Source organism: Nipponia nippon, unplaced genomic scaffold (assembly GCF_047370975.1).
Source record: "Nipponia nippon isolate SJK-2023a ecotype South Korea unplaced genomic scaffold, ASM4737097v1 scaffold_5, whole genome shotgun sequence".
In the NCBI taxonomy this organism is placed as follows: domain Eukaryota; kingdom Metazoa; phylum Chordata; class Aves; order Pelecaniformes; family Threskiornithidae; genus Nipponia; species Nipponia nippon.
In genome coordinates, this window is record NW_028262369.1 from 6,367,623 (window position 1) to 6,381,608 (window position 13,986).

A 13,986-nucleotide genomic window follows, 5' to 3' on the forward strand; every position below is an offset into this window, starting at 1 on the left:
AATCTATGTGCATGAGCAAAAGAGCTGCTTTCCTTTCAGCTGGCCCATCTTCCATGCCCTGCCATAAAAAGCACCATTTATATGCTACAGTGACAGTCCGATTGAGTGCAGAAGCATATCAGTGTATACTGTACTTTCCAGGAGGAATAAAACTCAAAAAAAGTTATTATCATCATAAGCAGCTATTAATGGGGACATAATTAAGTGATTAAGCCTTTAGCTTACAACTACACTAAGTGTACAGTGGCACAGCTCTCTGAAATGAAAATAAAGCTCTTCAGAGGTGTGTCTCCTTTTATGACAAACCAAGCTCACTACTTCATTAAAGTGACATACCGATAAACGTAGACAACAATGAGAGGGATACAGTATTAGTTAGGGAAAGAATCCAAGTTTCTAGTTCCTTGAAAAGGTTTATTTTTTGGCCAACAGAATAAATAAGCATTGAGAATATTGTGCATGCAAAGGTTATGCAAAGACTAGGCAGAAACCTCCTACTGTGAACTTGAAATACAGATTAACTATATTTTTGTGGAAAATAGAGGGAAAGTACAGATTCTTTCCAGAGATATATACAATTGAGGTTTTACAATTATTCTCAGAGGTGCAGGTAGTGTGTGAAAAAAAAAGAGACGAACTTCCTTTTGCACAGCTCCATGCACACACTGCACTGCTGGCTTGCCTATTTGATGCTGTCTCGTCGTTTCTATTTTCAAAGATTCCACCTACAGAGAAGCAGATACTTCTCCACTTGGTTTTATATCCAACAATCATGGTGCTCTGTTTCCGGATTAACACAGAAGTGGGGAATATTTACTCCCTGAATGTTATAAAAGTTTTGTCACTATTAATATGGATACGCATTATCTAACTGCCTTAGGCTTTGGCTTCATACAACAGAATAGACATTAAAGATACTGCTCCTAGCAAAGTACTGTCTATTATCTTTAGCAAAAAGTAGACTGCTGTTATTATGAATGTGAATTCCAAGATCTCTAGCCCTGAGAAACACTATTATACTACATTGATCCTTTTCCTCAGAGAGAAATAAATACAGTAATTTCAATTAGTATTCCCTCGCATACTTTGCATCTTGGGACACAGTATTTCATAGATATGAACGTTAACAGCATGAAGCTTACAGAAACTGTAATGGGTAAAGCACCACAGCTTTTGGGCATGAAAAGGAATAACAGAAGAATATTACAAGAATGAGCCAACTGACTGTGCAACTGTACAGATTAATGGTATCTTATCACTCAACAAAAAATGTGTAACATTTGAATAGCAATTAATATCTGGTCTGAGTTCCAGTCTTGCTCTAATATGTGGAAGATCAAGTCCAAATTGTTTGTTTTCTCGAGATGAGTATTTTAATTAGATTAAACTTTCATTTTTTTTTTCCAAATATGTAATATGTATGATGTCTGAAGCTGCTAAATAATATCCAAGTTTTCCAGATGGGAATACTGAGGCACAAGGCACATAAGTGATTTTTGTGACAGTAACTAACTAGCCGAGTCACATTTAGAACACCTATACTTCAGAGCTGTCACAGGAATCAAAGACAGAAGGGACCAAATCATCCGGTCTGACATCCAGTCCACAGGCCATTAAATCAGTCCCAATATACCTTAGAGAGGGCAGGAGAAGAGGCGGAAGAAAGTTAAAAGGCAGAGACCAGAGCAGGGCAAATAACAAACACCATTCCCAAAATGGCAGGGAGCTGATTATATGATACACGTCCAGCTGATACCAGAGGACAAACTATTTTCTTTGCTGCAGACAAGACCCAAAGAAAAAGTAAAGGTCCCAGATGATCTGAGAAAAAAATACATTCCTGACCTATATTTGGTCAACTGTTATTAACACTGGCATATGAAGAAGACATAGCAGCTAGACACCCGAGGTATTTTCATGCTTCTCTATTCCTAGCTGGGTCTATTCTTTGATGCTTCAGAGACAATAAAAAGCAACAAACCCCCTTGCCCTTACTGAAGCAAACAGAATGGAGAAATACATTCCGTCTTAAGAGAGCTGGAGATATACATTCTTTGTGTGTACTTTGAAAAAAATGTTGTCTTAATGCAGAGCTGCAAGTATTCTCAGGATGTCGAGAGCAATGCAACATTCCCCAGAGCCAATGAAAGCGAGGACTGAAGGGGGGGAGTTGGATCTGGAGATTTCGCGGCCAGTAAAAGTCTATCACAGCCAGCTAGTCTAACCTGTAAGGTCGGGACACAACAGAAGTCATCTTCTCCTGAACACGTCCCATATGGCAGGTAATGATGTTACACAAGCTCTGTCAGACCAAACTCTGTATCTAGCTAAACCCCTGCTGAAGAACCAGGTTTTCCCACTTCTTCACCTGTAATCTGATACAGTGAAAGTATTTTTTGATTTAGGGAAAACATAATATAACCAATGATGTCCTTTCTTTCCCCAAGAGGTGGAAGAACAATATTAGACTATACAGGTGAAAAAAATCACCCGGAAAAAATGAATTTTTGCTGCATGGAAATGGAAGGAATATAATCATTTCAGTGGGGTTTTACACAGAAAGATGGAATGTACCTTTCGTCTCCGATCTCAAAAATTTATGAGATATAAACAACGATCACAAAAAAATCTTATTATGTGATCGTTCATGTGTGTTTGCCCTAACTACTATAAAAAGAATTTCCTTCTGCTTTTCAGAATGTCACACAGGTTTTTTCCTTCTAGAAAAATTTTGTTTGCAAATTTTGAGTTCTCACCTCAGCACGAACTAGATCAATTTTATTCTTCATCTTGAATTTGTCCTATATATTAAAAATGATCATACCAAATCACCCCAGACACCTTTACTGATATTCATGCATTGTATTAATTGCATAACACCTCAGGGATTCCCCAGTATCATGCTTCTTGTTGCACAGTTAATATTTTATTGTATTGCAGAAATATGAACTGCAGAAGTAATTTCTGAAAGGTAGAAATTTGCAGTTAATACAACGTAACAAATAACTTCATTTGTGTAAGTGGCTGAATTCAGGCAGCAATGTCTCTAACAAATATTAAAAAAAGACTGATCTACAAAAGTTATAAATGTTCATGGGAAATTTTGCTGAGCACTATAAGACAGCTATTTAATCTTCTAAGCTAAAGGAAATAAAAACAATTAAAAATCCTCATCAATAATTTTCTCTTTGAAGAACACAGCCACAAGATCAACATTAAGAGACATACTACTCAGGGATCAGTGAAACTCAGAAGGTGTAACAGTTCAGTTTATTTTGAATACACATTGACGATCTTGTTTCTAATCAGCTACTATTTATAGATTCTACCAATTAATCCTAGTTAGTCTCTAACTGAGTCAGCCATGGAGTCAACATAGGAATAATTTCTTCCATTGCTTATCTCCCTGTTTGCAATAGAACATTTAAATCCTTTAGTTCCATGCCTTGCTTTTTAAAGTAGATAGACAGGATGACTTCTTGAGGTCCTTTCCCAAGGCATTTTCTACGTAAAAGTTAGTCTTTACTACTTACACCTTACATTTTCAATAGGCAAAAAGAAGGAACTTTTGTTCCATTTTATGAGCAGGGAATAGAAGCGCAGTGGTTAAAAGTCTTTTCTGAGTTTGGCATACCAGGAATTCAACATAGCACTGAATTAAAACTCATTCTTCTGCACTACAGCCAGCACCTCCACACAATAAAAGGATTTTATTTTCAAGGTAATGCAACGTTTTTGCTTCATCTCATGGGATGAGGCAGAGAAATTCTAAATACCATGAAAGAAATACATGATTTTTTTTCAAATTTGTGTAAATTTCAGGTTGTTTCTAGTTTAGTTGTTCTACAAAAATGTTCTATGCATACCCTACAACCAATTTAGCAAAATATTATCCAAAGTAGGGCTAACATGTGCCCCTAAAAGTATAAGAAATTTCACAGTTTAAATTATTCCTAAAAGTACTTTAGTAAATCTTCTTGAAAATACTAATTGCTTTTGTTTAAAAGTAATTCACAACACTTATGTTTCATTTACAAGAGCAACCAACAGATCAGTTGTATTACAGCAAAAGGACACTAGTCCCAGCTGGGTCATTCTTACGTGTCCATTTTTCTAGAAGTGCAAAAGGAAGGTTTCATTCATGACAATTCAGACCCTAACCCTCTTCCAACCATGCCATTATAGAAGATTAAGCAGATAAAGCAAATAACCAAAAGCTGCCAGAAAGCTGAAAGAATATTGCATGTGGTAATGATACACAGTCAGAAACAGGGAAACCTGCTTTAGTCTGTGAAGTCATTACAATAATTTGTTTAGAAAGCAGTGAAGAAAAAAAGCAGTAAATACTTTGGAAACTGCTGGATCAATTTGCAAGTGCTGAAAGCATACCAGCCTCAGAGACTCAGGGACATTTGTATTAAGCAAGAGACACACAATTAAGCTGCATCTCAAGCTAAAACCCTGAGGGCTCCACATTTCATTCCAGTCAACTACTGCTGTTTTTTTGGCATTATTTTCATTGCAAATATGAGTAATGTGGGCCCTTTAGTCACTATTAAGCAGTAATCTGGGGAAATCATCCACTTCCAATAATCTTATACTCCAATTTAGGGCACTCTGAAACCACATAATGAATAATACTGTCGCCAGTTCTCTCCTATAATGACACATGACATATGCCTGCTATTGCTCTTTTCAAATCAAATCCAACTGTGATGCTTTTTTTTTTTTTTTTCAGAAAATCCTGTTTATTGTATTCATTTGAGTTTCTTTCTTCACTCATTAGATGAAGAAGTAAATTTCTGCTTCATAAGCAAGATATTCATTGGTAACTTGTCATTCAGAAAGCAGTGGATTCCTTTGCAATCAAAACAAGTGAGTAACACCATGTGAGGTTACAACTTAGTCATGACTAATAAACAATGTATTTTCACTGTAAATTAGCAGCTAATAAAGAGAGCCCCTCCTGGATGGATTTTACTTGTTACTAAGGTCTGCCACTGCAGAATTCACAAGAATGATTTCCTTGTTGACAAATGGAGAAAAGCTTTTATAGCTAAGCAAGTTGAAAGCCAGAATAAAATCAAGCCATCTATCCATTTTTATGTCTTATGATCCTTTTGTTTTTCATAATCATTGGACAATGCTGGTCAATAGCATACGCTGGAGCAACGTTCTAAGGAATATAGAAAATGTAAATCTATGCTGTCTATGGAAAAAACCAACAACCTGCAACAAATAAAAAAGTCTTTTAAAAATATGCAAAGATTTCAAGAAGAAAATAGTCTCAGAGATGAAGGTAGAAGTTTTTGATACTTCTGCTTTTAATAAATTGAAAATTCAACCTTTACCTTACCTATAAAAGATGGTTTAAAGATACACTTTACCAAAACATTGCTTTTCTGTTTCTCAAGTAATCTAAGGCAATGTGAAATACACTGCACTTTATCATAAGTATTCCTAAATTATTCTCCGACTTGCTCAGAAGCAGCATATCTAAGTTTTAGATATGTGTGGATAATTCCTTATTCATCCCAAGCAAACACAATCAATTGCATTCTAGAAATTCAATTTAAAAGTAATTTATCTTACAGTAATATTCCAAATTCACAAGATTTCACATAAAGCTATTCTTGTAGCGTAGTAAATTTCTAATACACATTCTTATTAAAATAAAAATGATCCTGAGCAAAATAACTTGCAAGCTCTGTGGTATAGTTTCTGTCTTTGCAGTATTTATTCTGTGCGTGTGGTAGTAGGGAAATCTATGTGAAATCTGATGGAAGTATAATTTACAGCTGAATTTTAAATAATCTATTATGCAAAATCTACATAAAAAGACAACTTTGCAGGTGACTTTTTCAAGAAGCTTTCATTGCCTTACAGACGTGCTGACTTATTAGTCAACTCATAGTTCTTCACAGTAGTAAGTAGTGATTTCCTTGAAGTAGTTAGATGATGTTTTGCAAGGAGCGATTGCATGGTGCTCATGTATTGTGCTGCTTTATTTCTTCTTTCTCATATTTTATGACCCTTCAAGAGGTAGGTTTATTTACTGTGATTAAGAAAAATGCTTTATGGAGATACCTGGAACTAACAATAATGAAACAAAATAGAAGGTTGATTCATAAGTGATCCCACATTTCTTATACACTTTAATTGGGCTGCTATATTTATCCAAGGAAGGGGCAATGGAATCAGAGTTCTTAGTCTTATTTCTATAGGTAAGCCTTATCACATTAAAAAAACCAACCCCACACTGGAATGAAATTGTTAATATACCTACTATAAATGATTGGATTAGCACAAAAAATGGTTCTCCAAATATTATATACAGAGCACCTAACCAATAGTAGATAAAATAAATAAACATTCATTGATATATGCATAAAATAAAAAAGAGAAAACTGAAACCAATCATACCTAAGTAACACCCATAACACCAGGCTGAAAAATGCCTGCATTAATATTCTGGTGATGTAAAAGACATGAAGGTATAGGCGATTACCACACCTTACAGAGTTTTGAATATTCTTGGGACACACCTTCTCACTCAAAAATAAAAATTGTTGAATATTTTCAGTATTTGAAAACATTATGTCCACTATATTTGTTTCCCTTTACTTACCATCTTTGGCTTAGACTGATGCTCTTTGTGAGAGACCCCAAACAATCATACCAGAAATCAACTCATAGCTTGTATTGTCACAACTGTTCACAATATTAACAGTTTAGGCTAGCTTTTCTGCATGTGACAACACACACAATTTCTAGTGCAAATTGCCTTCTATGTCTCCCTTCAGGAGACTGCAGACTATGGATTAGGAGATGTGCGCAAACCCATGGTGGCGCAAGAACAATGGAAATTTGAGACTCTTGTGCACTGCTGTTTCAATAGAATGCAATATTCAGAGTTGAAACACTCATGTAGGAGCAAAAGTTTCAAGGATTACTCAAAACAGAGGTATGAATTCACCAGAGAGTACTGAAAACCAGATATTAAAAATCAAGCTTTTCCAATACAAAAGCCTAATATTCCATTCCAAAAAAAAAAGTGCATTGGTTGCAAAAACATTCACATAACAGTGTTACAGTTTGCTGTTGTCCATTAAAGTTACATGAGCAAAATAGCATCAGAAAGAAAACCTCAGAAGTAGAAAAGCAGATAACAGTAATGATAAACATAGCATATAGAGTGTAGAATAAAACCCACAACGTTCAATTGAAGTGCTTCTCTATGACCATAGCATTCTGTATTTCTCATCTCTCAGGTTGAAAACAGAGTTTAAACATCAATGCCCCAAGCTGCAGCATGTTTTCCAGCTCATGTAAAACTAATAAAGCTTCTTCAAGTCCAAAATCAGCTTTTATTATATCAGTCAAAAACTAGGGCTTTCTCAATTATATCTCTGCCATATTCCCCTTTTTTTTTTCCATCTGCTGCCTAAATTTATACTAGTAGTAACTCCACTATGTTCAGCAGACATGTAGTGGTGAACTTAGTAGAACATACACACAAAAAATATAATTTCATGCAAATAGACAACCTTTAATTTTAAAAGAAATAGTTATATACTCATTTCACTCCTATTGCTATATACCTAGAAGAAATTAATTTCCACTGAAGACACTGAACAGCCATGCCAACTTGTGTAAAACCTAATAATCTAAATTCCCATATATATATTTTACTGGAAATACACTGGGTATTCTCTTAAGGACCAGATTAAGGTATGGTCACACTGCACTCAGAAATTGTGGGATAGGTTCATAAATTGTTAAAACTGTGAACATAAGAAGCATGCTTCCATTTTTCTGAATGCCTGATGCACTTTCATAATTGGGGTATTATGAAGTCAATTAGAAGGACATCAGATAAAGACTCGCAGTTTACAGGACCACAATTTGCTGACCACTCGGTGCAAACTGAGGAGGGAATAGGACATAACTTTTACCATACTTACAGTAATTAGTCTCATGCAAATGAAGGGAAACCAGACAAGACGCTTTTTCTTTCTTACATTTACTTGTAAAACCCTCATTGAGCACAAGACCCAAAAGGATGAATCAGACTCTGATTGGATCACTCATTTTTAAGGTCAAGAGTATGTCACCGACTTTGCTGCAGCTGCAATGTTATCAAAACCACAATTATATTTATACATACAGACATAATGCCTTTCAGGAGAAATTTCTGGCAGCACAGAAACATGACCATAAAAAATCTTTTACATTCATTCATGCAAGAGTTGAGGTTTAGAGAATTTTTTTATGTTGCAACATTTTAGCAAATTAGAAAGAAGGCCAAAATAAAAGCTAGTTAAAAGATTGTACAACTCTCTTAGAGCTCAGAGCAGCAGTTACTTGTTGGTTATTACAAAGGGAAATGTCTCAATTTAATGATCATTGCATCAGAGTTTTAGAAGAGTATTAGATGGATGAGTCAGAAGATTTAATTTGAAATACCTTTAACCGAAAACAAATATCATTACTGATGACCATACTGATAGATGATCTATAAACTTACACTTGAAAATCAGACTAATTTTCTGTCTACAAGCAAGGCACCTGAGAAATCAGTCAAAACTACTTAAACATTTCAAAGCTATGAAGTTCTTAATGTTTGAAAGTTTTACATTCACCTGTAAAAGACTGGGTTTGCTACCAGTAAACAGGATGAACTTTCCATCTCAGCAAAGACACTGCAAATCATAAACTGAAGTTTGTTATGAAAACTCCTTCTTCTTGTCAGCTTTTAAAACTGAAAATACATCAACAGGTTTCATGTTTCACATTAAATAAACATAATTAAGTTCATTCAGGTAGTGCAACTTCAGAGTTAGCATGGTTGACGTTTTGAGAGATACATGTTTAGCTAAAGCAATAAACACTGGATGTTGTTCTTCACTCCCCTGCCTAATAATCAGCAATAGTATTAAACATTTATATATTTACAAAAGAAATCAGGGCCTTACACATACATAGAATCATAGAATGTCCTGAGTTGGAAGGGACCCCCAAGAATCTTCAAGTCCACCTCCTGTCCCTGCATAGGACAACCCCAAAATTCACCCCATATGTCTGAGGACATTGTCCAAATGCTTCTTAAATGTTGTCAGGCTCGGCGCCGTGACTACCTCCTGGGGGAGCTTGTTCCAGCGCTCCACACCCTTTGGGTGAAGAATCTTTTCATAATGTCCAACCTAAACCTCCCCTGGCATATCTTCCTGCTGAAGAGACATAAACATGTATGTTAAAATCAGGGCTCAAACTTGTTATAAGCCCATGCAAATGACCCGTCAATGGAATCAATGGGATTGAATCCAGATGCAGAAATTTGAAAGAATGTGGCTTTGAACAATACTGAAAGCTTTTCCTCTATATTCTCCTGAATGATAACTGAGCCTTTTTCCCTTTAAGTACCCAGTCTTGTGACAGATAGAAAGAACTGGAAAGCAAGCACTGTGGGTTCTATGCCCTGCATGGACTCAAATTAGAGAAGCACACAAAACAAACCAGATAACAATAGGAATCCAATCTCAAATGGTTTTTGCATGACGCTCATAGTCAATTTGTACACTTATTTTCTGAATTAAGTATTTGCAGTAGATATATTTAACCAGCTTTGTATACATGATTGTTAATGACTTTTATCACTATTAACGTGCCACTAAAATGTTATCTATGGGCTTGTCGGCCAAACATTGTTCTGTTATTCTGATTTCTGACTCTGTAGCTCTAATTATTTGATACCATATTCCAATTCATTACAGGTAACATTCACTACTGCATGTAGGACATAATACCTATGGACCTTTGAGGAAAGTGAGTCACTTTATCACATCATTACAGACACAGATCAAAATTCAACCTTCTGTTACACCAGGGTGAAACCTTGAGTGGAATGTTAATTGCCTAGGGGGTGAATGGTCTCCGCTCCTGCACCGAGGTAAGCTTCATTAGAAAAGCACAGCATACATGTAGCATTTCTTACCACATTTGTTACAGCTACGAAACATTCTGGTTTTGGTTTGCAAAGACAAGGAAACTTTTGAAATAAGTGATGTTATTTCAGAAAGACCACCAATTTCCTGATAACTTACTGCTTTTCCCAGTGCCTAGTACTGGGAAAAATACTCAGAACTTTTGACTTCCCACTACACATCTCTGTTTTTTAACTCATAAAAATTTCTAAGACCTCTTGGAACTTGCTGCATACTTCTCATACATAATCTTGTGTGCAGATAGTAAAAAAATAAACCATTATATGATACCTATGCCAAGTTTTTGCTATGGAGATAGCTCGATCGAAACTGTACAAAATCAGACAGAAAGTTTGGAAGTCAGGTTGCACCATAAACACACTGTACAGTATTAGATAAATCTATCATAATATCTATTTGCATAGAATTAGCATTGCTAATTACTAAAATTCACATTTAGATTTTTCCCCAAAAGATCAGCCTCATTAGCTTTTTCATGGATTAACAGCGATGTAAGTATGAAAGTACACTGTAACTCTGCAGGGTCTGCCACAGCCAGATTACATAAATATTAACTGAATTTGGGTACAAATAGCAAAAAAACCCCAACCAACCAAACAGAACAAACAGTACAGTGTAATTGTGTACTTTTGTTTATTCTGGTTCTGTTACAGTGCTTTCAGACTATCTGAGAAGCTTCCAGGAGAGCACTGAGAAAGATGTCTAGCACTTACTTCAGATTGGTTGTGCTGCTCATACACTAATGACAATAAGGTATCCATCTCTAGCTGGAATGATCACTCTGAACCACTGAAGAAAAACAGAAAAGATTTTGGGCATATCTTCATTTCACCATGAATCCCAGCATAGGAAGAGCCACAAGATAGCTCTGACCAAACCAATGTATCCTCCACAGCACCATGAGGAGACAGTGCTCCGTGCCTTAAATACAGAATTGTTCGGCCGACATGAGACTGCACCTGAACTAAGTAGCCCTACCTCTCCGTACAGCTTATGACCTCAGGCACAGTGCTGCCCTGATGCACCTGTGCTCCAAAACCAGCTCTGTTCCTGCGGGTCAGGGATCTCTTGCATTATATTCTGGTGTGTTAGGCAGACAATCCCATAGGCTCAAACACATTTAAGGCATTTGGTTTTCAAAGTAGGATTGGACAACAGCTTTGGACTATTGGAGTTTGTATTAAGAGAGAAAGATAGTTCAATGTTAAAGATGCTTTTCAAAGTTCACATGAAACATAATATGTGCATGCTGCTCAAAATGCCGTACGTAGAACTATAGAATAATTTAGATTAGAAGGATCTCTGCAGATCACCAAGTCTAACACTCTCCCTCTCACCCAAATCAAAGCATCAAATTCCTCTGTGGTTATATACTAGCAGAACATCTTCCAGAACCTTCAGAATCATTTTTAGTTTTTGGGAGGCAACATAAAACTGTTGAGCTGCTTGAGGGCTATCAGGCAGATAAATGTACCTTGCATGCTAGGACTATTATCAGCCAGCACACATAATACCACTTATAATCAGTCAAGACACATAATACCACCTATATCACATTGTAGACTATGTGGCTGTGCTGTCATATGGGCAGCTGGACAATTAAGGCCTCAGATCCAAGGGAACCAGCAGAAGTTTCTAAGGAGTGTGTTGTCTGAACACACTCAGCCCATCCTCATCATGCAAAAAGTGTGGTGAAGACTCTGGAGGAACTGCTATCCTCTCTCACCTAAAGTTTTCTCTCACCTCTCTGAGTTATCTGAGGCATGTGCTGTCCCTCTAACGGATGACAGTTCTACTATGTAGATAGACTGGGAAGTTCAGCAATCTCTAGGATCAAGGATGAACATCTAGGTCTAGAATCAGCTCCTGCCATTCCTTCCTCCATAGCCCCATTGTCACAGAATGGAGCAGAACAGTCCTTCCTAAGAGACTGAGGGATAAGTAAACTTCTACTCCGGAAAAAAACATTTGCTAATACAAAGTTATCATCCAGAGCCTCTATTTTGGGAAACTGTTAGGATACAAAATAATTCTGAAATCATTCCCTTTTCCCTTTTATGGACTTTTATAGAGAACTCAAATCTATTAGGATCTATCCAGAAGGATTATGACTTTGTCTTGGGACTTTAAAGGGGGATTTTGTTTCATTTGCTACTATTTTCTATCTTACTTGATAGCTGCATTATCCATGTTTCCTGAGTGCTACATTTTCATCCTGTAGGGAAAAAAAACAAAACACTTCTGTAGAGATCTGAGCTAGTGTCTCTTAAATACAGCATTTAATGCAACTACGTTTAACTAAATGCATTTTTCCTTTATTTTATTTTATTTTCTTCTCCTGCTTCCACAACAGTTAGAAAATTGCGACGATCCTTTTAAATAATGCTCTTCACTAAGTTATGTCCAAACACCACGTAAGCACATGGCTAAATGAGCAAAATGTGCTCTGCTCATATTAAGAGACACATTATTTATATTTACCACAAAAAATGAAGGCAATGTCCTGCAAATACAGGCATATAACATCAATAAACATGAATACCATGCCCACAACTATTCAGCAGCAATGTTAACAGAGCAAAAGTCTTTCTATAAAGTGAAAATAAACGACATACAAAAGATTTCACACAGGCATACATTCCAGATTAAAATTTCATATGAACATATTGGACAACCAGCGGGTCAGGCTGTGGAATCACATAAGCTTAGTTTCTTATGAAACTAGACTAAAACAGGAAAAAGAAATAGAAGCAGTCAATTAATGAAGATGACCATTGGGTTCTGATTATTTCTAAGACTCTCTCCTACTTCTTCTTTAAATTCAAACATGAATCTCAAAGACGAAAATGTATTCGGACTCCACAAATTTTTTCTAGTCCTGAATGTAAGTATAGAAATATATAATAATGACACAAGATATTCCAGGGTAGATAATGACATCTGTAGCTAACTCAACCATAACTTTGTCTTGATTTACCCACGATATGAATAATCACTACAGACAGGTAAAAGGAAAAAGCTCAGAAGTAACTATAGTTTCAGTAGCAGCTTAAAAATCTGATTTTAATTTCTGAAGGTTTGGGTGAGGGTTGCCATCCTCTATTACATATAGTGATTCTGCTATACATTCTAACTGAACAATGGTCAAGTTTATTTTAATTTGTTATAAAGAACTCCCTTTGCTTCTCCCGAAGTCTCAAAATCAACCATCGATTTCTAAACATTTCTACTAAAATTTTCCACTAAATAGTAATTTTCTACTTCCCCATAATTTAAGATTGAAGTTATTTGCATTTGCAAGTACTTGGTATTTTATATGTGGAATACATTTTACAGGCACTTTACTGTGCATCACTTCAAAGCTGATTTTTCCAGTAAAACTGAAAAAGGTGTCAAAAAAAAAAAAAGCCTGCATGATGATCTTTTTCCTTTATTTGCTATTCTATTAATATGTTTGCAATGGACGTTCAATCACAATTTTATTATTTGTACTGTATGTTTTTTTGCATTAGCTTTCAACTTTTTAATTAAAGCAGGGATAACTTTAATGGTAAACTGTAGTATCCATGCTCAGTATTAGACTTCAGTTATTATTAAAGTGGTTTCTCAAAAGAGAGGTAAAAGTTTATATAAACTATTTTTTCCTTACAGCTGTGGAGATCGAACTATTGGGATTCGAATGAATTTTCATGTCAATTAAATTTACCTTTAAACATCACTTTGGAATATTAAGGATCAGGTATGATTTGTGTTTCTTTATTTCACAGTAAAAGCTTAGGAAACTATGACCACTCTTGCTACTTCATCCTGTATGTCAAAAGAGGTTTTCTGGCACCTGTTATACTAAAAGACCAGGATTCATTTCAACAGTGGAACGACAAGATACCACATAAACATTGTAGTACAACGTCTTAGAATGGTTAATGATTCACATTATTGAAATGTCAGGTCCTATTCTGTGTTGCTTAATGCCAGTAAGAGA

General features: G+C 35.8%; 1 protein-coding gene across 26 annotated transcripts in view; it reads right to left on the reverse strand.

Annotated features, from left to right (window-relative positions):
* The window catches only part of RBFOX1 (RNA binding fox-1 homolog 1), a 1,359,349-nt gene that overhangs the window by 538,180 nt on the left and 807,183 nt on the right, over positions 1–13,986 (reverse strand). The window contains exon 3 of one of the 26 annotated variants that reach the window (XM_087731009.1): positions 12,175–12,219. The exons of 24 other annotated variants lie outside the window; for them this stretch is intronic. The gene's annotated coding sequence lies outside the window, so the exon portion shown is untranslated. Of the gene's footprint in view, positions 1–12,174; positions 12,220–13,986 lie in introns of those variants that run through there. One more of the 26 variants, XM_087731005.1, reaches the window with a different exon arrangement.